The sequence below is a fragment of the Meleagris gallopavo genome, chromosome 6 (assembly GCF_000146605.3).
Source record: "Meleagris gallopavo isolate NT-WF06-2002-E0010 breed Aviagen turkey brand Nicholas breeding stock chromosome 6, Turkey_5.1, whole genome shotgun sequence".
NCBI classification, from domain to species: Eukaryota; Metazoa; Chordata; class Aves; order Galliformes; family Phasianidae; genus Meleagris; species Meleagris gallopavo.
The window spans coordinates 23463230-23485831 of record NC_015016.2 but is presented as its reverse complement, the minus strand read 5'-3'; the positions used below and the strand labels follow the sequence as shown (position 1 = coordinate 23485831).

The 22602-nt window shown below is 39.4% G+C and overlaps 1 long non-coding RNA gene across 1 annotated transcript; it reads right to left on the bottom strand.

Annotated features, from left to right (window-relative positions):
• Positions 1 to 1774: 1774 nt before the first annotated feature.
• On the bottom strand, positions 1775 to 12782 carry LOC104911435. Its single transcript, XR_793911.2, has 3 exons — positions 12711 to 12782; positions 8649 to 8786; positions 1775 to 8560 (listed from the first exon to the last, which is right to left on the bottom strand). It is a non-coding gene; the product is annotated as an uncharacterized LOC104911435 (long non-coding RNA).
• Positions 12783 to 22602: the final 9820 nt, after the last annotated feature.

The window sequence follows — 22602 nt, the reverse complement described above, 5'->3', positions numbered from 1 at the left end:
GAGACACCTGACAGCTCCTCGCATGCTCCTGCTGCTGAGCTGTCAGAGTTTGGTTTCTGCCAGGAAACAACATTGTTTGGGATTTTATTTATGGACTCAAACTGCGGTCTCCAAGAACACAGCCAGGCTGTGGCCGTAAAGCTCACTGTTTATGACAAATAAGCCCATTCATAGTACTCCTGCATGACCAGCTGAGGCAGCACTACACGTGTGCAAAATCAGAGTAATTTGCTGTCCTTGAATGCCACCTATAGGTTACTGTTTACTGAAATAATCCTGATGAAAAATTATGGAGGACAGAGGACAACATTTAGTTTTGGATCAAAGAGGCCAAATTTGTATATGTGTGCTTCAGTTTTTACAAGGTTCCTGGTGGCTGTGATGTTCTCAGGACAGCTGCAGCCAATACTTTGCCACTGGAATTTGAGTCAGCACCATTCTATTGGCTACAAACCACAGCTCACCTGTATCTGATTTTGCACATCTTCACTAATGGTCAGAATGGCTCATTTATGCAACTACCATTCAAATGCTGCTCTTCTAAAGGAGAGCAATTCTGCAGCCCTATGGATTTAACCCTTATTGTACAAAAGCATTTAGTTACTGCACAATGAAAGAATATTGTCACACAGCATCCTTCAGAAGGATGTCACAGGGCAGTTTGCAACAAACGAGTTTCAGATCATTAACAGGGAAGTCAGTGATTTACAACAGCTGTGAGTCTGGCCCTGTTTCTGGTAACAGACTTTTAAACAGCATGCATTTGACCCCTCACTTTACATTGTGTCCTTTCTATTTATTCATATTTTCTTAATTAGAGCAGAAACTTACCTGTTCTCAGCTCTTTAATAACATGAGGCTCCTCTGGGAACTGGTTTATTTGGGAAGCTTGTGATAAAATAAATGACACCATCTAGAGATTGTCTGTTAATTTCAAAAAGGATGCATTCCACAGGATGCAGAGCAGCACCTGCACTATGTCCCCCCACCTTTCCCTTGATGTGCTGCCTATCACCCCCCAGCACACACAAGGCTGCATCACCTTGCCCTACTGCAGGCTCCATGGGTCAGGATGAGTACTTTCAGAATATTTTGCCCACTTAATGGAGAATCCAGCACATATTTTGTAGTATATTTGGAGAATGTTACTATCTTAGCACTATGGGATATTTAGATGGGACATCTGTTGTTATAACTTCCCTGAAATGGGAATGGTGCTTAGGAGATAAGATGCTTGGGAAATAAGAAAAACAAATTTGGAGTTTTGTTCTTGTAATTTTTTTAAGAGCTTCTAATGAGTATGGATGAATAAGATACTGATACAGATATTTTTTTCTGGGTTCTTTACATCTGAAAATATGGAGCGTATGGGAATAGTTGTATAATTCAACAAAAAATATTATTCAAGGACACTTGAAATGAGATCAGGAGGGAAAGTACTTTGGTTTGAGAGCCACTGTGTCTCTAGCATCATTTCAACTTAAAATGAAAATGTAATAATGGAAACATAATGCATATTAAGAAACTCTGTTGAAGGTCATAAAAAATCCAAGGGACCTAAGACGTCTCCTCAAAATGATTCTGGAAGTGCATGGTCGTTCACTACAGCACTACTTCAATACATATTTCAGCAGAAAAACAGCCCCCTTCATATAATATTATTAATTCTTTAAATATATATATATATATAAAGTTCAAAGCATCTGAAGGTACTCAGTGAATTACTGCAGTCCTTCCTCGTTTTTTTTTGTTGTTTTTTTGTTTTTGTGATTTCTTGGGAATGCATGAGAATGAATATGCAAACAGCTCGAGATCCCTTTGTTTTAGAATCTAATGAACTGCCAAATGTACAAGCAAAGGTGCATAATCCTATTTTCTGAATCTTTGTTGTTAATGCAAATACACCCTTGACTCATAGGCTAACGTTTTCTAAAGTCCCAATTTCTTTCAAGTCTTCCTAATGTAGAAGGAATATTGATATTTGTATGTTTGACATGTAAGGGTATAGGCAAGCCATGAAATGTAGTAACAAAGACAGATGTAACCAGCTGAAACTAGGAGGAGTATATTCTCCTAGGATTGACACAGCTTGATAGTACTTGTGCCTACATGTTTATTGTTTCTGGGATGAAGGTATTTACTCATCTTCTAACTGTGCTCTAATTAACAAAGGAATAGAAGTTTGAGCTTTTGAATCACTGCAGCCTTTCATTTTTTATCACATGTGCTAAAGATGTTCAAGCATCTGTCCACATTAATAAGATCAGCCTTAGATTTGCTCTCAGAGAGCCAAGAGAAGGCAGTAGTTTTTCTGAAGACTTTCCCTGCACTAGTTAATTGTTTTTCATCTATTAAGATTCTTTCCCAGGAGATATAAACAACTTGCAGAGAAAGGGAAAAAAACACTTGAGGCACCTTCTGAAATGACAAAGCACAAAAAGTTAGAAGACAAATAACTTATCCTCCTCTTTTTCTCATTTTTGCATTTGCAATGTTTATTGGTACCTCCTTGATAAGAGATCCCTTCCAAGGTGGGATGAAGCGGAGGACAGAATGGTGGCATGGAGGAGTTCCTTGTAAGGGTGATCCATTGCCATGAGACAGGATGGCCACACACCCCAGTTTCAAAGATACAGACACTGAGAAACTTCCCCTGAGCGAGGAACAATCTTGGCTTTGTCATCTCTACAGAATCAGGCATGCGACCAGGATATCATCAGTGTATGACCTGGTAAACTGGATTTTGAGATAAGATAATGTGCTCTAATCCATTTCTGTCAATGAAGGCAGGTTTTGGCATGGCTAATGACAAAATTCGCTCTTCTGAACAAAACAGTTCATTTTTATGATTCTGGTGCTGGCTGTAATTCAGCATTTCTATATGTCATTTGCCAACAGATTCCTCAGATGAATCAGTTTCTGTTCTCTCAACTGAAGCAGCCAGATGTTAACAAAATATCTATGCAGTACTTAATTCCAAATACTATAAACTTTCTTGGATTTACATTCTGTCAAGTTGTCTGGTTGAGATAGTTAAAAATAAATAAATAAATCCTGGAAACAGAGATGATATCGCCTTGTTCCAGCCTGAACAAAAGACTTTGGAACACACACTTGAACCTTATTTCACATGCTCTTAAGTATCTGTTGATTACAATATTTATTTTGTTTCTTCAAGTTGCAGAAAATATTAAGTAAGATTCAAAATTGTCTTTGGAGAGAAAACTTCTCTAGCACTGCCTTTTGGCCAGAAGGTGATCGAAGAGCCTTTCGATTCATTTCCAGCACACAAACAAATAGTAAACAAAGCTTATTCAGCAATGAGCATCCATCTAGGCTGACAGATTTTGCAAGCATTCCACCGAGAGTGGAATCCTACTAGGATAATACTGTGCCAAGTTGAGAACATCACCGAGGCTGGCATCTGCAAGTCATTGTCCTAATACCATGAGATGCAGAAGGCCTTGGTGCTAGGTATTGCATTTAAATATATCCTGGCTTTGCCATGTAGAGTATGCTGCTTTGGCACAGATAGCTGAACCAAAGAAGAAAATGCGTGCTGACATTATTGTGATTAACCTTCCACAGAATCATTCACAAGAGAGCATTTGTTCTAAGACCGTTTCTTAAGGGAAACCTGAAAAATTTGGCAACAGTATTGAATTGCTTTCTACCTGAGGAGTTGCTCTTGATCTTTAGCCTGAAATGAAAACAGTCTGGGAATGATTACCTGATGCCCTGGGTTTTCTTGTAATGACAAAGATAGCTCAAGCTCAACAGAAAAGCAATACCATTTTTAGGAATAGGAAAAAATATATCAAGTAACATTTGCTATATAACAAACACACAATCATTTTTAACAATAAGCCAGAAATGTATGGATTCCACTTTATGTGTCCTTAAAAACAGTTCAGTAAATACTAAGGAAGCTAATGCTATTCTCAAGGTACCTTGAAGACACAAGGGCAGGAAGCTGGGAGACTCCAGGCAGGGTAGCTCAGGAGCTCAGCAGTACCATGGCTGTGTCTCATGTTGGCAGTGCCACCACCTATGGCTAAACCGCTGCCCCAGCTTCCAGCACAGTGAGTGGCAAGGAGGCTGTAGGTGGACATCAGAGAAGACCTGGGGGGTAAGAGAGCCACAGGAAGGAACAAACCAGGACACCATCCTGCAGCTGGTGCTATTTCCTCCAGTGAGATACTAAGACCCAAGCTTTTCCCAGGAACTCAGACACGTGCTTGTAGAGCTTTCTACTCTTCTGTTCTTTCATCCTATCTAAAACATTTCCTGTTTAGTGTACAAGTTTTAGAATTACAGGTTGTTTCTTTTTCGGGTGCTCACTATAAGGAATTTCATCTCAAAGCCTTGGTCTATTTGAAGCATGTCACAGGAGTAATCCTACTTGCCAGCATGTCAAAGAATCCACTGATGGACCTGTATGTGAAATGGTGCTAGATATTATTGGAATACTTAAAAAAAAAAATTACACAGTATGAAAACAATCACAGGAAAGATGGCATATGCTGGGCATTTCATAAGGGATTTCTTTTCACCAAGCAATTTTAATTTTTTTATTACAGTATTGCAGGAAAGATGAGTACCAAGGATAAAATTAAACAAAAGGAAGCAGTAACATAGCACCCTGGGACAGAGAGGACAAGAACTGCTGCATAAGGGAAAACACATGATCAGAGATTCGTGGTGTGATGGAGCCTTGCGAAGCTTTGCAGACACAGCCAAGAAATTTCAAACAAGAAGGAATGGGCAAGAGAGTCAGTGGCATGAATCATAAGGGTATAATGAGAAAAAGGTCAGCATCTGAGATCTTGTTAACCAACTGGGTAGACAGAATGGGAACAAGGTAAATCTCAGGGAGGCCAGACTCAATGACAATACAATGTGAGTTGATGATTTGTAATTTTAATAATGCAAAATTCAGTAAATAAAATGTTAAAATAAGCAACTTTAATAATTCATTGCAAGGTTTACTATTTTGGGACTGTTATTTTATAGCATATTTGAGTCGATCGCTCAGTGTCATTGCATGTGTCCTTTCCTTGTAGTCATACCACAATTTAGGCTTTACAGTGTTTTGTAAATGCCTGAGTAATTATAAGGTGTTTTTGTTGTAGTTTTTGTTTGTTTTATGAACCAGAACCCTATCTGTCACAGTAGGATGTCAGCTTTGAGCCAGAGTTTCCTTCTTCTCACCAAGGTTTTGTAATGCCTCAAGTGGCTCACATCTCTACTGTCTCTACTAAATCAGCAGAATCATGTAGTGTTATTTGTATTTCAAAATACTGTGTAAATGTTAACCAACGTATGCACACCTTAAACTTCACTGAACAATGCTAGTGTGAACTACAGGCGTTAAGAGCCAGAGTCTGCACCAAAATTTAGAATATACGCTGTGTTTATCTTCTCTATATCTGCAAAATCTTTGGTAGAGCTGAAGTTTTCACGTGTAGAAATGACCAATCTTCACCAAGATATACCTTTTTAAGGAAGTACTCTGTGTTTGATGCTGCACAACGATGCATGCATTTGAGCAGCTGAAATGTTAATGGTGGGCAAGGGCTCTAAAGACTAAAAGGTATTATGTGGCTAACAGCAGGCTTGTTAGGCTAGCATTGATCCTGAGCAAAAGCATAGCATATATTGAGCATGGTATATATGTTACTGTAAAGAATTGATGAAGGTGGGATACAGATGCAGAGAATGCTATCAGCACTCTTTAATGAGAACAATAGCACCCTTGTTAAATGTAAATTTTTAAATGTTAGCACTTACCAGAAAAATATTGCTAGCATTTTTGGTAGGCCTTAGTTAATAAAAAGTGACAGCTGACATAACACACACAGATTTCCACAGGTTCTTTTACTTAATACAACATGACATCCCGATTAAAAACATTTAACTGAATCACTGAAGCACATACTAAATAGATTAAAAACTGGTTAACTGATGGATCTTGGAAAGAAATCATTGATGATTTCTTTTTTTCTAGGTTCAAAGGTGTTCAAGTCTCTTTATTGAGGAACAGAAGCCATCAAATTATTCCTATGTCCTGCCAGGGTTGCAGTTTAGGCAAAGACTAGCTAGTACTGCAAGGTCTCATGTAGGCCTCTACGCGTGCAAGTACATACTCATTTCTACTTCCTTGTTTTTCTTATGATGGCATTTTTTAATCTGATCAATTAAGATTTCACAGTGCTCAAGGCAAATAAATTCACTCTTGAGCTGGAAGCAAATCCTATCTCAACCATTATCAGTGGACTTTGGTTAATATTCCCAAAGTGACATGCAAATAATCAAAATTCCACAAATTCCTTGTGCTTAAGCAGTGGTGAAAGCCCAGCTGTCCAATGTCCACAAGGAGCTGTTCAAAGAGCTGTCAGAAAACCTGAGGGACAGAGGTCTGGATGAAAACAAGTCCTGGTGTGTTACCAGTGCTTGAAGCTACCTTCCAGCCTTACTCAAACAACAGTAACAGATATAAACCCCTTACTTTGCATGGTATAAACCCTGCAAAATTTGGGTGAAACCAGAAGATTTTTCATTTATGTAATATAAGAACTGGCCCAGGCCTTGTGGAAACCTAAGCAAACTGTTCTCTAGAGGCCTGCTGATGGAATTAATAGTCACACAAATAGAGATGACATGTGATGGACGCAGAGAATTAAAATGTAATTCACATCTGTGATACATGTTTACATTAATTGTCAATCTGATTGTTGTGCTACATAATCCATGAAAAAGAATGGAGAAAGCCTGAGCATAAATAGACTGAGATTTTATATGGGCACTAGTAGGCATGAAAAATAAATCAGGAAAACAACGGTGATCACACAACACTCTGAGCTTGTGGTATAGAAGCAGGAGGTTTGCAATTTATCATACATTTATCAGGCAGCAGGAACCCTACAATTCCTATTGTGAAGCTGCAGAATTATCCTGCCGTCAGCAATTTGGTTAGAACTATTTTATTAAAATACATCTTTGTGCTTTGCAAAGGAACTGCTTTTTGAAGCAATAGATTTGAATTTAGGAAGGCAAAGAGCATATGGTGGGAAGGATCTTTGGGCTGCAGCAGAGTTCTGCAAGCTCAAGAACACAGAGAGCTATGAGCTCTCCAGCAGCCCCTCACTGCGAGTAATCATATAGTATGCTTTCCTCTTGTAAGGGATAATGAATACATGTATATATAACATACAAATATATGCATATACATATACACACATTTCTATCATTTTTAAAGCCTGTTTCTTTACCATGACAAAAACTTGCTTTATGTTACAGGCAAGTAAATATTTGCTTGAACATGGGCATCTTTCCCAGCTTCTTTAAACATACTGACTTTAATAGAAGGGATCAAGCTTTAGCTGTTCTCACCACAAACAGCATAAGGAGCTCCCTGTCCTTTGTTCTACAAAGCCTGATGTGGCTTTTATTTGATAAGATTACATACATGTATAAGCTTCAGATAATGCAAATTGTTTTAGCTTGATCTGGCTCTTTTGTTGGTTTGAGCATAATCAAACACAGGGATGCTCCATTTCAAAATGCCAGTACGTGCCATGGATCTTTGTGAAAAAATCCTGTGAGGTTTCTATTCAACCAGTACCACACCTTAGAAAATACCTTAAGATTCCAACAGAGATTGAAGAAATACATTATGGTCCAGACCTACAACACTTACGGTGTTAAAAACCACTCCAATGAGCAACCGAAGTAAAGAAATGAGTCATAGAGCAGGTTCTCCAGCCCCATCTTTCTCAGCTGCAGTGGGTCTTTACAGTTGTTTTCTGATTCTATTCAATAATGTAGCATGACATAAGAATGCAAGAGTAGTTTTACTGAGTCAGACCATGAGTTCGTTGTATGCTGTGCCACATTCCTGATCATTGCCAGCAACAGCTGAACAGCACAACAGGGAAGCAGGGAGTCGTCTTTCCCTGCATCAGAAATGTGCAGCTCAGAGGCTTTCTGAATGAGGGATGTTGTCTTCACATTTAATGACTGCTGATGGTTTCTTCATTGAATTTGTCTAGCTGGTTTTTGAAAGCCATGTGAATTCTCAGTATTCACTGCCTCCAGATTCAAGGGGTTACACAGATTATCCACATGGTACATAAAAACACCTCCACTGTTTTGAACTTTCCACCTACTGATGTAATTATGTTTCCTTGATCTTTTAACTAGAAGTGTCAGAGACAGTCATTTCACATTAACCCTTTCTGAGCTGTTCCTTATCTTATAAGCCTCCCATGCCATGACAGTACTGTTTCTTAAGGCATATAGAATTTTATACACGTATACACTTAAATTGCACGCTGGAAGTGATGTAAGCTTTGTTTTCGAGCAGGATAAGAGGACATCACTGCTTTCAGACAAAAAAAGCAAAATGAGCATTTGGCTATGAAATGCTTCGGCAGTTTTCCTGTCCCACCTCAAGACAGAAACTTTTTCAAGCCAACATGTCCTGAATGATGGAGCACTGTTCTTCCAAACTGCATTCTGCAGCTCTGCTCAAACAGGTGAGTTGTCAGAGAGCTCCTTCCTGTTTTTAGTGTTCCAAAAGAAAGACAACTATTATCACAATAAATGTTTGCACAGCACACTGAGGCAGTGTTTTAAAGGCCACAAACCTTTGCTGTCTTTTTCTGAGAGAGGTTCTCTCTTCAGCATCCAACACCAAGAGGTGGAGTTGTGAGGCTTCAACATGGCCTGGCCTGACAGGTATCCCACCAGCTCCTTCAGGGGTCAGCCTCTCGGGATTTGATCTTCTGAAAATAACAAATATAATAACATGAAGTTTTTAATGCATCAGAAAGATCATAAAGCCCGTGAGCTGATGCATGCTTCAGAATTTGCTGCACGGATATACTTTGTGTGATTAGCAGAAGCCAGTATCTCCTGGGAGAAAGCATTGTTGGAGAAGCAGTGCAGGGAAAGGAAAAAATAGGAAACTGTCTGCGGCCAGCCTTGCCAGACAGTGTGGATCTGAATTTCAATTCATTGTAAACAAGCAGCCTATCTCTGAGCGTGTCAGCAGTTTTAATGTCATGTCATCCAATCAACACAGGTTGTGTTTAGGGAATCAGAAAACACCTCTGCATTCATGAAAGAGATGTTTTGTCTTTCTTTACTAATTTCTTCTATTAAACTGTTCCTCGCTTGGCATCTTGTTTATGGAAAAGATGAACACCCTCTTCCTGGCATTGCTGAACAATTCTCAACACCACTCAGCTCACATGGGCCTCCAGACAGCTGTAGAGAAAGAGGTGGCAAATCACAGAAAGTGGTGTTACTTTTTCTGCAGTGAAGTGGGATGGTACCACCAGTGCACAGGCTTTTTAAGGTGAACTGTTGATTTGAAATCACAATTTGCATGAAAATACTGAAGTAGCTCTTCAGCTGCTTAAGACTGGCAGAGATCCATTTAATTCAACGGAGGCGCGCTAATTTGAACTAAAGAGCTGACCCTGTGCCTACCCATATTAAATTATTACTATATTAGACAGATTGCAGATAATTATAATCCTGCATGTTTCAGTTTATTGACACTGTGTCTTTGGGAACGCTCCCTTAGAGGAATTTAGCCAGTCATCTGCCATTCACTTCAAATGCAGAAACACGTACATACACTTGCAAACCGTAACTTGAAAAAAAAAATAACCCAGAAACAAAAGACTGTAAAGCCACAGGAACTGGCAGAGAACTGTAGGCTGGTCTAATATTTGATTCTGCTTTCAGCTCATTGTAAAGACATTGCCTACCAAGCTGGCAAGATTTGAATTACTCTTAAAAGGCAATTCAGATCCTTGCCATGTTTGTGTGAGCAACTGCCTACTGCCAGTGACAAGATGTTGAACCTAGGCTAGGACCACTCTATTCTTTCACACTGAAAAATAAAGTTCTTGCATTTATGTAGATTAACTGCATTTGAAGGATGTCTGCTCTGTAACTATGGAGGTGACCAAAGAGGAAATAAAAGCATGTGTGAACAAGATGTAGGAATGTCCAACACTGTAGAAACATATCTATTTTATCTGCAAATTTAGCTGCAATGGAAACCAACTAGGAGAGACTGAAGTTAAGTTGGGAATGTGAAAACATGATTTTAAATGATTGGTAAGTACTTTTCAAAGCAGTATTAACATTAATAATCCCTGCAGGCATTTAGACCTCTGTTGTCATGCCTTCATTTTGGCATCATACCACATATGAAAACTTTTACTATTTAAGCCAGTTAGTAACATCCTCCCATATTCCCACAAGCACTTTGTAATTTATCATTTAGCAGTCCCATTTTATCTGTTACGACAATTTTTTAATTTCTTACCTGTATGAATGCCATGCTTTGAAGAAGGCAATAGCCAGAGTCTTTTACAAGTGGTCCAGAGGAGGACCAGATTTCACTACGCATCTCTCTGTGAATCTGTTTTGAACTGTAATGCTATCTCTGTCCAGTCTAGGAACTAGTACCAAGATGGCATTTAAATCCAGGAGTCCCACAATGCATTAAAGCTGCCGCTGAAGCTAATGGACCCATGTGCAGAGCTGGAATCATAACACTGTCTAAATGTGGTAACTGTGGTACATAATCATCAAGTAGCATATTTATGCCTGTACAATACACTGCAGCTCCAAGTAAGGGTACCTAAATCAGCTCAAATACCAACACATTATTTCAGTGATCGTGATCCATCAGGATTATTGATCTATTTCTCACCTTTAACAACAAGCCATAGTTACTATATAATTTCTATAGCATCTTGCAACACTGATGATGATGAACATCTAAATTTAGGCACTTAGTCATGGGTAGCTAGCTGCAAGTCTGGTCACTCAAGGCTCTCTCTGAAATGAAGAGAGAAAGTTAACTCCAGATGCTGATTACCTTGATCTTGCCAGGAAAAAAAGTGCTAGCAGGCAGTTCAGCAAGGTCAGACTGACCTCCAACACACTTGAGGTGCCTTGCTGTGCAAGAAGTCTTTGGGGATCACTGGCCAATATAAACAACGTGATGAAGCAGCTATATAAGGCAGTAGCAATAATATACCCAATAAGCACCTGGCTTTTCATAGCTGCCAGATTTTGTGTTTATTTTTCTCATACGCACTCAGCTGTTACTCTAGGCATGTAGTAAGAGCTGCACTGCAAAAGACCCGACCCCCATCCAGCTACAACAACTGCCTGACCTCCTGCTCTCTCTACTTTTAATCAGGGTCATAGAGGGACCTAATGCAGGGAACAGGGAGGGCTGGGGACTGTGGTAGTCTAAGCCTGGGCAAATATTTTTCCAAACATTTTTTTCTTATCAGCTGCATGTATATGGGTTTTTATGTTGCAGAAGGAATTCATGTGTTGTTATGAGCAGGAAGCATCTATACTATTCTTATAGTAATCTATCAATCACTGCTTAGTTCCTTATGAACAGCTCACAATTCTATATAAGATGCAACTTGTTTATGTTCACATCTTAAGAGTATATTATCAGGGAAAATGTATTAGTTAAGGTCTAACACAGTGTGGCAATCAACACAGTTTGCAAAGGTTTAAGGGTTTTATCAGAGATATGATCTTAAGGCAAAGCTTACAGCAAATACACAAGGACCAAGTCTGACTGCCAACAATACAACAGGCAGAAATTAGTTATAGAAAGTGTCAGTCACTAGAACAAAAGAAAATTCTTTTACTTCCACAAAGGCTACATTCAACTCAAGGCTGAAAAAGATGAAAAAAACAACAGGATAACCTCAAACAAAATAAAATGTTCAGCTGAAAAAAAAAAAAGACAGTACTGATACGGGCATACAGAAGATGCTACTTTTCCAGGAAACATTTGCCTTGCTAACACTCTGTCTATCTGTGATAGAAAAATTACAGAAACATATGAAGATGGTAAAATGGGGTTATGCACAGGGGTAAGCACATTCACAAGAGGAGGAGGCAGAAAGTCTGGATTTGCAAGTTCCCCAGCACACTGCTATACAGTCTCTCTAAATGGAAAATCTTTGCTACTCCTCTGAAGCCCTTCTTTCTGCAGTGGTTGATCTCTGCTGGAATTCTGCCTGGCTGCATCTAACCTACACGTGTTTGTCTCTCCTCCCCCTTGTCGACATGCCATCTCCCATCTCCCCTTGTGAAGGGGGCCCAGTTGTGTCCCATCTCCCTTAGTCAGTTCTTGAGGTTTTTGTCATTAATAATTGATATTTAATACTCATCTCTTTGCAAAGCTCTTGGAGCTGCTACTTTGTTAAAATCTTATCATGAAGAGTTACAGGTTTCCATGAGCTACTTCTGGCAAGAAAGATACAGAATCCACACAAGCTGATCTCTCTTTTTTTTCAGCATTGGTTTGTTAATTTGGTGTTCACTGTGGCTTGTGATGTACAACGTAATCGCTCTGACTTTTCATACTTCCTTCCATGCAACTTACTGCTCCACAGCAAGCTCCTCACCAGCACATTCAGGTCATGAACTCTCATTGAGGCTCACAAGCAATAGCTCCAGAAATGACTTTTCCTTATCTATATCTGACTCATAAGAAGTCTCTGAGAGCAAACTATATCCCAAGAAAGACAAAGTCTAAGGCTAAAAGCCATCTTAAATGACAACAAAACACATCAAAATCATCATACAGTGTCACATACACTGACCAAAATCTGCATTAAGGGACTAATAATCCAAAATAAAATGCTCACCTGTATCCTAGGCTCACACTAGAAAACTCCAAAAGGAAAGATCACCAGAAAAAAAAAATCCTTCCCCAGTGGCAGTCAGCCCTTAAATGGGGTCTAGGAAAGGTGCAGCCAGGCTCCACCTCTTCCAGTCACACAGCTGAACTGCCTTCACCTGTGCTCCCATGGCTGACTCAGCCCTTGCCTCAGGTGGTCAATCAGTGGTTCAGGCTGTGACTCAACAGCTCCTATACAAAGGGTTTTTTTGTGTGTTTTTTATTTTTGTTTTGTTTGTTGCTTTTTTTTTGTTTTTTCTTTTGGTTATCAATAAAATTCAAGAACTTAAGAATTTCATTTTGTAACTTTCCTTAAATGCGTCTTTACTTTACACTAAAAAAGAATTGCAACATACACTCTCCACAACAATTAATTCTCCCTAAATTACTTTAAGATGATAACTTGGTCTGTGGAAGTAATGCTCGCCCGTGGAACCCAACTCTGACCACTCTGTGATTCTATAATGATAATTTTTTTTCTGATTTTTTTTTTAATAAATATTTTTGTGGGACTATTAGAAGTTACTATCTCTGTTAAGCATTACAGCCACTGAGACCACATGAAGGTAGATTAATTTTAACTAATAAATTATTTGCCTGTTTTACTGAAAGTTACAGAATCCCCAGGAGAGACACAGCATGTAAGATAATGTAAATGTACACAATAAAACGCACAACCAAGAGCTTTCCTCTAAATAAGATAGGAAAAAGACATGGTACATCTCTTTACACATTATAACGTCTTTAGCAGGACACAGAAAGAAAGTAAAACAATTTGAATTTGTCCACGGCCAAAGAAATAACCTACAGAAATATCATAGAATCATGGAGTCACCAAGGTTGGAAAAGACCTCCAAGATCATCTAGTCCAACCGTCTCCCTACTATCAATATTTCCCCACTAAACCATGTTCCTTAGTACAATAAATATGAAAGAGTCACTTGCTTACCACTAAAATCATTGGTTTCACCACAGATCCCTCATCTAACGCAATGCAAATTGAACCTGACTAGTCTTTTACTCAGCCCTGAAGGGTCTTCCTTAAAAATCCCTGTAGTCCAATCTTCATGTCATAGCAGACAGCGGGACAGCAAGTTCTACCTACAAGAAGTGCTTGCACCTTCTTCAGCAGGACTTGGAAAAGTGAAAACAACCCAGTGTGGAAACACAACTGCCAAACACTTCATGATCTCAGTAGAAAATGAAACCATTTGGCCTATTTGGAAACAGTGGCTTCTTCCTCACATTGGACTACAAACCAGTTCTTTTAACAGGAACTCCAGCTGTCGAAGAGTTTTAGGTACAGGCATCGGCAAGATGAACTCCACTGGAGCAGGGCTCCCTGCTGTCATCCTCTTGTTGTGTCCCAAGTTGTGTGTTGACTTCCTTATATCTGTACAGAACTCCAGACAGAACTGCCTACATTAATTCTTCAGAGATAAGCTCAGACAATTTTGTCCCAGTAGATTCTGTTCTCATACAGCTTCTACTAGATTATTTCGGTCAACTAACTGAACAAAGTTTTCCATCCTTTTCAATTATTCATTTTTTTTTTTTCAGAGATGTTATTTATACAGCAGTGTACACAGCGTTTTGCAGTAAGTAGGTACATTGGGCAAAGAACAGTGTCCTCTCAGTAGTATTTGCAGCAAGAAATGAATAAGGTACAGAACAAAACAGTAAGGAGGCAAGGTCATTGCAGTTCAAAAATTTCATGGAACAAAGGCAATGATAAGAATGTTGAAGAAAGGAAGAATATTTGTCATGTTGAGTAGGAATGTTAACTAGTAGTGTTAACTTTACACATCTATAATAAAAGGACCCATGTCTGAAGTAGTCATTGGGACCTTCCCTTCTGGTGAGAAACAAGCATCTTTCATGTTGAGATTCATGTTGTAGCTCAGAATTTGCTCTACCAAACAGTGCCAGTGTACTCTTTGAATTTGTTGTAGTTTCCATGAAAATAAATAGGAGGCATTACTTTCAGAGTGACCTATGTATTTCATTTACATTTTCTGGGAGATAATTGAACAATTAGCTTAAAGAAATCAGCTGTCCCACTGGCTGCAGTCTAAATCAGGTTTGATTATAGCATCCAGTTTTCTAGAAGATGTTTCCAGGCATACATTTTTTCATCTGGTTGTGAATACGCTCCTGTGTACTTGTGGCTTATAGCCCTGCCATGCTAAAGGCTGACCGAGGGCAAACGAGCTGAATTGATTTAGTGTTTTGCACGATAGATTGCAAGCTGGGTTGGGGTAATCAGGGTAGGCAGAAACTTTCTAATGTTTTGACCACTCCACAGCACCATGTCTTCCACCTCTGTTGCTCCCCGTATTGTTTAAAGTTCTTACCTCCTGAACACGAACAACATGGGCAGATATCCACAGGGATGATGCCTGATGCTTGCAACAGGCCTCAGCCCCAGCCTAAAATTCTCAACTTTGGGGATATGAGCAACATTGAATGCAGAGAGCACTAGAGGCTGGGTACCCAAAGGTCCCAGCAATGAAGCTGAGTGCTCAGCTTGCACTTGAGTCCGTGAATGTTGCCATTACAGAAAATAAGTTTTCTTCTGCAGGAACTGTGCTGGAAGCATGAAGCCACTTTTACTTTGGTACTGAATGGATGAATGACTTTGTGGTGGCTGTTACTGAAGCCCATTGATCTGGAATGGAAAGTCCTGCCTTCTATTAACACCGCTAAACTCTCAATCTGTTCATTTCTCATATGAGATATCTTTTGTTTTTCTATTTAATAATTTCCATAAATCTGCAATACGAAACTTTTTCAATCCAGTCCTTATGTGTAGGAGGGTGTGAATATTTCCTGCTCATAGTAATGAATGCTTTGGCAGAGACAGTTGCAGCACAGCCCTGCTTTCAAGCTCCAGCTCCAACATGCTTCTCACTGTATCCCAGTGCTAACACAATTAGCTCTGCTTTGTGTGTCTGCCGTGGTGAGATGTCACAGACAGAGTGACAGAGCAGTAGTCAGAAGACCCAGACATTAATCTGTGCGTTATTACACACTGAAAAGTACCCGTATTCCTTGCATTAAGCTCCTCGGCCTGAAAAAGGCATTGCCTAAAAATCTGGGTCACCCACAGAAACACTACATCCCTGTGCAGTTATTTGGTGGATCAGAAGGATATACTCAGATTAGCTCAGAATGGGTCACCCTTGGCAGAACGCAGGGCAGAAGGAGCTGTCTTTTCCTCAGAACAAAATCTCCCTCAGCTGCCTTCAGGAGGAGCCCAAATGCTCAGCCTGCTTTCACCATCCCTGTTTCCTCCTTTTTCAGCCCTGAATCTAGTCTCCACTGGAGATCTGGAGCAGAGCAGACAGTATTAAACTTCTGCTTTGTCTTTTCTGTGACTATTCCATGAATGCATTAACATTTTAGTGTTTTTACTGCTTTATGGCAACATGGAAATCTTAATATCACTTAAGATTGGTCTCAAGCAACCAATGAAGTTATATGTTGCCATGGCATGTAAATGAAATTTATAGCACAAAACCTGTATACTTAGCCAGTCATATTATTTATTCCAAAAGAAAGCCATACATTCCAAACTTTAAGAATATTGAGAGAAAATATAATTTATGGGAAGAAAAATGCAAAAATACTGCATAATGAAATAACCTGTAATATTAGTTTGTTATGCATGGTTTAATTAAGTTACGAAAAACAACACATTCTTGTAAATAATATACTGCATATTAAAACTGAATAGATATAGATGTTAATTGTCTTCTCCATTACAGAGATAGAGCTAATGCCAGGGATTTGAGACAAATAGCACTTAACCTTCTGAACCCCAGATGAAGAGGGAGATAGATGTTTGCTTTTGATCATTCTGGTCTTTTCATGATCTGAATCAATAAGTACTCTTATAGCTTTGAGTCATGCTTCTAATTAGTCAGCCTCTTGGGCCTGGTTTACAAAATAAAACACAAATCAACGCACATTTGTAAATTCTGACGAGCATCCTGGGCCAACACCATCTCAATGAGATAATTAAAATATCATCAACCTGTTAATTTGATCTTATCTCCGCCAAAATATATATATTGTCAAATGACAAACTTTTTGGAGTGATAAGGAAAAAGGTACTTTGATGCTATGATAGCTGCAGTAAATAGAAGATATAAAATACATAAGTCTTAATATAAAATGTTAAAGCTTCACTTTTCTTTGTTACTGCAAGGTATTGCAGAAGATAAACTAATAAGGAATTCTGTTGACTATGAAGAGATATATGATCTAGAAAATATTCAATAAAGCTCACAATTAACTTCTATAAAGATAAATGCAGCAGGTAAACTCCATATTACAGAACAATGTACATCCACTATGTGTTGGGTCTTGAATTTTACAAAGACAACTGGCTGTGCAAGCTCCCTTCAATGGGAGGATCCAGGAGAAAATTTTTCTGTTAGCAAGAGGATTAATTTTCCCTTCTTTCACTTACTGCTATGCCTCATGTGTACTAGGACAAATGTGTAAGGACAAATTATCAAAAACAGCTTCTGAAATCCCATCTGCCCTTCTCTGCATTCCCAGCTTTGTGTACACGCTGTCGCTTGCTGCTTCCAACAAAGGCCAGATTTGGGTCTTGTTGACACCAGGAAGTAAGGGAGATAGAAATCAGCACATTTAAGGTGGAAGGCAAATCTCTACAGCTGCACAAATGCAAAAGAAAAGACTGGAATTCCCATGTTAAGCGTTTTCAGTGAAATTTTCAAATCAGTTATGTGTCACACATCAAACATCAGTTAATTAGATATCTGTAATTATGAAGAACTTATGAAAACCCCAAGGTACATCAACAGTATCCAAGATTAGAGAAAGTATCCTTAAGGAAAGAAAAATGAAAAATACAGAAATATATACAAAATGAAATAGAAGTGCACTTCTTTACCAGAATAGTTCATGCCAAATTGTCCCGATATGTGAGGTTTATATATGGTAACTGCTGATTTTCAGCATAAATGAAATGTTGTAGATTTCACTTATCTCAATTTAAAATCATCCACTGTTGAACTGGAAGAGATTGGCATTGATGAGAGAATCCTAAATTCCCTCAAAAACTGACCTGGATAGTGATAAGAAAAGAAATAGGAAAGTTATTAGTGGAACCTCCAAAGAACAAGTTGTAGGATTGAGTATACACTTAATTTTTTTGTAATGATACTGAAACAAAAATAGGGACGCACAAAAGGCCTGGATGCTTCTGACACCATACTGGGAAGTACCAGCATCATGAAGGGGTCTCAAAACAGCACAGAAGAAAAGACAAATGCCTAAAGGAACTTCAGGATCAACTAACAAATTGCACTCAAGTCTTATAAGGACCTAGTAAGAGTGGGCAACACATCTTCTGTTTTGGCTTCTCCAAGCCAACAATCTTAATTCCATAGCATCTCTGCAGAAGCTGCTGAAATCATCACCCACAGTTTATCTCAGTACTGGTAATTTATAAATCGAAGCATGACAAAGTGCTCAGCAGAGATCTCTGCTGTCCCAGACCAGAGTTTTATAGGGTTCAGAGGCCAGCTTATTTTGGGGCTGTGGAAGGGCTCACACCCTAAGGCCAGGCTGCAGGAGCCCCTCTGCAGCCTGCACCAGGAGCTGGGGGACAGAAGCTGGCTCTCCAGCAGGGCTGTGTGGGCTGCCAAAATGGAAGGTGATACTTCTAACACACTTCACAAATGTGCTGTGTGCTTACTTTTTGTCAGACTTTACTCTTTCTGTCTCTTTGGCAAACCAGTCTCCTCTCTGCAGCAGTGTTGTGGCTTTGATCTGAAAGCCTCAGGGTCTACACTGCAGGCACTGACAGGATTTGGGTGGGTGGGCAGTGCTGGTGGCACCTTCAGCACTGGCCCCGGCGGGATATAGTGCCCAGCCCTGCTGCCATGCAGAGCACAGTCTTGCTGGAGGTCCGCAGCAGTCCTTGCCAGCAGTCCACAAAACTCCGCACGTTTGCAACCTGTTTCGAAAAACAGCTGTAACAGTGTCTATCAGTGAAGTTAAGCAAAGGTAGATGGCTGTGATCTGGGGACAGAAGCTGTAATTTTTCCATGTTGATAACTGTGGAATCAGAGACTCTGTGGCTACAAGATCTTGTTTAGTGAGAGTGAAGACTGCTGATGTTGTAGGAACAAAAACAAAAAGTAGAACCTCTTTACTTAAATTTGTTCCTGTTTTACTTGTGGGTAATCTCAACCAAAACCAGTGGACCACCGAGTCCTCGAGGACAAGGTCCATAACAGAGAGAAGACAAAAGAGTCACATACATTCTACCTGTCATGCCTGGTAGAGAGGCTTAGACCATCTCTTCCAGGGCAGTAATAACTGTGGGCTGAAAACAAGCATTGGACCATGAATAACTGACAGGAGAATAAAGCTTCTACAGAAGAAGGATGGGTTACTAAGTATTCTGCATCACTACTGCACTGAATGTATTCAGCCAGAAGAAATACAGAAATTAGGCGCATGAACTGAAGCTAAATTCATATTTATTTTCATGCTGGTGATATACAGATTTAAATAAATATCAAATACTGGCAGCACCCAAAGCGATTGAATTTGTTCTTGAGAAGTGGCCGTGATATTTTGCCTGATAGAGGATGCTGGGCAGAGGCTGTAGGCCACCCCGAATGGTGGAATATCATTAAATACCAAATCCTAAGAATCACAGACCTCATAATGCGTGCAAAATCTTTGTTCCATGGCTGTAGTTGCATATGCAGTTTTCTGTCACTGCAGGCACAAAATCAGCAGTACGGTTGTGTATGTCTTTTGTATCTTATTCTTAAAGACAGCTCAGTTTAGCTTGAGGCCAAGTTTTTTGAAACAGTAATATCCTTCCCCATTAAAAAGATTTTTAAAATGAGATTAAGCTGTATAGCAACAAGCAAACAAGAAGCTTTTGTAAATTCAGATTTACTATATGCAAAACATTCAGTAACCATGTACATATTTCAGGATCTTAACAGTTTCTTTTCTTTTTTTTCTTAAGTAACTTAAGTGTCCAACTTTGGAAAATGACACCTAATTATCTAATTAACCTAATTAACTTTGTCATATTCATGAGTGCTACCCAAAGTACTGAAGGAAATCAACAGGGTTTGCCCCAATGAAGCAACTTGATATACCTCTCAGTCCAAGATGTACATGAATTGACTCTTTCCCAGGTGAATGGTGTTTTGATAAAAATCTTCCTGAGCTTGCCTCCTCTTGAGATGTTCAAACAGCGAGGTGATGAGAGCAAATGTAAAAACTTGAAGAGTTTCATATGTTAATAGAAGTTTTGCTGAACAGCTACCAAATCACTTCTGACACACAGCAGGAGTAAAGTCAGTGGTAACAGGGCATGGCTAATATATTGGGATTGCACATAAGGATGGTACTGCTCCCTGTGCCCACCTAGATGTAACCATAGCCCTGCTGCTGACCTCGTTAAGGTGAGAGGGCTGATAGCCAGCAGCGTCAAACAAAGGAGCACGTTTAATATTCCAACTCAAGCCATTCTTTGATTCTATTATTATAGCTGCTCCCTTTCTGCCTGGCTGCAGTGAAGCTGAAGTCCCTTCTGCCCATCACACACAGGGAAGCCTCAGGAGATCCTGAGGCTGGTCCTGTAACATTTCCCTTGGGAGCAGCCTTGCACTTTCTTCTTATAAATAGAAATTCCTTTATTCCCAAAGCCTAAACTTCCATCCTTTTCCTCAGACTGAAAAGTAAAACTGTAGTACATCATCAGACAGAAGTTTAAGTCTTCAGCAAATGCAGATAATGGTACAGATTTCTCAGATTATGTTGGAGAAATTCTTCGATACTTTAAAATAATTAAAATGGTCTGGTGCGCAAATGTCAAAATGGAAGAAATTTAGCAGAAAATGGAGGAGAAATGGCCAGATCTTCCTATTATCACTTGCTGTACATCTCAAAAGACAGCTGATTCCTGGCGCTGTATGGGTTCCAGCATTCAGTGATTTATTGGGTAATTCAGCATTTGCCAGTATGTCTTGTGCTAATTAAATGCATCGCACTCTATTCAGAAATGTCACAATTGATTTGTCTTCTGCAAGCACTGACTTTATTTCAATCTTCTAAAAAAGATTTTATGAGCCCCAGATAACTTATCCTGGCACATTTATCTCCCAGGGCAGGTTCTGCATCTAAGGCCAGTATGAGAGGAAACCAACAGTGAACATCCAATACAAATGTCTTTTTTGGACAGCTTATTTATCTGATAAGTGCTGTATATCCAGGAGTAGGTAGCCTATATGGTGAAATTACAAGCTGCTCCGTTAGTGCATAAAAACGCTTGAATATGACAGAAGTTAATACACAATGTTGGCAGATTTTATTGGGTGATAGACTGAGCCAAACAGCCGTGCAGATCAAGATCACCATAATCTGTAACAAGGTGTTTACTTACAAGTGGATTTGTGACTGAATTCAGCCATTAACAAAATTGCATCAAGAGGAAATGAGCATAAAATAGCTCGTACTAAACAGAAGATGCCGAAGGATGCTTAGTGTTATACTCAGTGCACGAAGATGGAATCCGAGTCTGAGGCCTCTTCTGACTGTCATTTCAGTTCATTGCTTTCCCCCAAATGCTACACATAGCAGAATGCTGAGGGTGAATTGCAGCACACTGCTACTCAGACATGGAAAATATGGTTATACTGTACAGTAAAGTAACTGCTTTGTTCTGAGAACGTACATCTCCTTCCACGTAATAGTGGAAGGAATAGTGGCTGAAGCTTAATCGGAATTGAAACTCTGTGGTGCAGGATGAGAAAGATTACTTTTCACATGACACAGGAAGAAAACAAAAATACCCATCTTGAGGGAGGGAGGGAATATCAGAGAAGCAGAGAAACGGTCAACAGCACAAATATTTGAAATGGAGAATTTTACTAGAAAAGAATAATTTTCTATGATTATTACTTCTGTCCCAGACTCTGTATTGCTTAAATTGAAATTGTTGCAGAGATGAAACTTGCTGCCTAGATGAGAAAATTTCTGGAACAGGCTAACAGTTGAGCACATTCCGAATTTGTCATTTGTCACATTAACAACAGAACGTTGCCTTTACAGCAGTTTGGTCTGTATAACTGAGGGAGGACCCTGCATCTATTTTTGCTGCACAGGCTGCTGGTGCTGGGCCACAACCAAGGATACCTGATACAAGTCCCCGCCTGAGATACTGAGTTGTGACATTTAACTGGAAGACAGTGATTCACAGTTTACTTCCTGGTGTCAGACAGCGATTCTGTGTACTTTCTCTGAAGAAAAGCGGTTGCAATGGCCATGAACATGGTCATTGGCCATGGCAATTTGTTGTGCCAAAACACAGATGACTTGAGTAGAATTTGACTGTCAGTTTGAGGTCCTTATCTATTTGTAAATCTTTCACGTCTCCTCTTAGCTTGTTTGAAAAGGAAATTGTGAGAAAACAGTTTAAGAATTGCAACAGAAAATAAACCCATGGATCCCTTATTCTGCAAATTTAGATAGCCAAACTACATTCTGATCTCTGCCTTCCAAAACCACCTCTTTGGTGATGGTGTTCCAGTACCTCATCACTTCAACAGTTAGAAACAGTTTTTGCTAATTTCCACCCTAATCTATGTATTTATTTGTTCTGTGCTTACTTGCTTCTTTTACTTATTAGGTCTCTCCTATTCTGACTACATATGTTCTTTATGCATTTATAGAGCACAATCACATGCTTTCCCAGTATCAACCAAATGTTTTAATCTCCATCCCTCTTGCTCATCCTCACTCTGCACCAATTCTAATTTGAATTCATCTTTTTAGCACGTAGATACCCAGAGCTA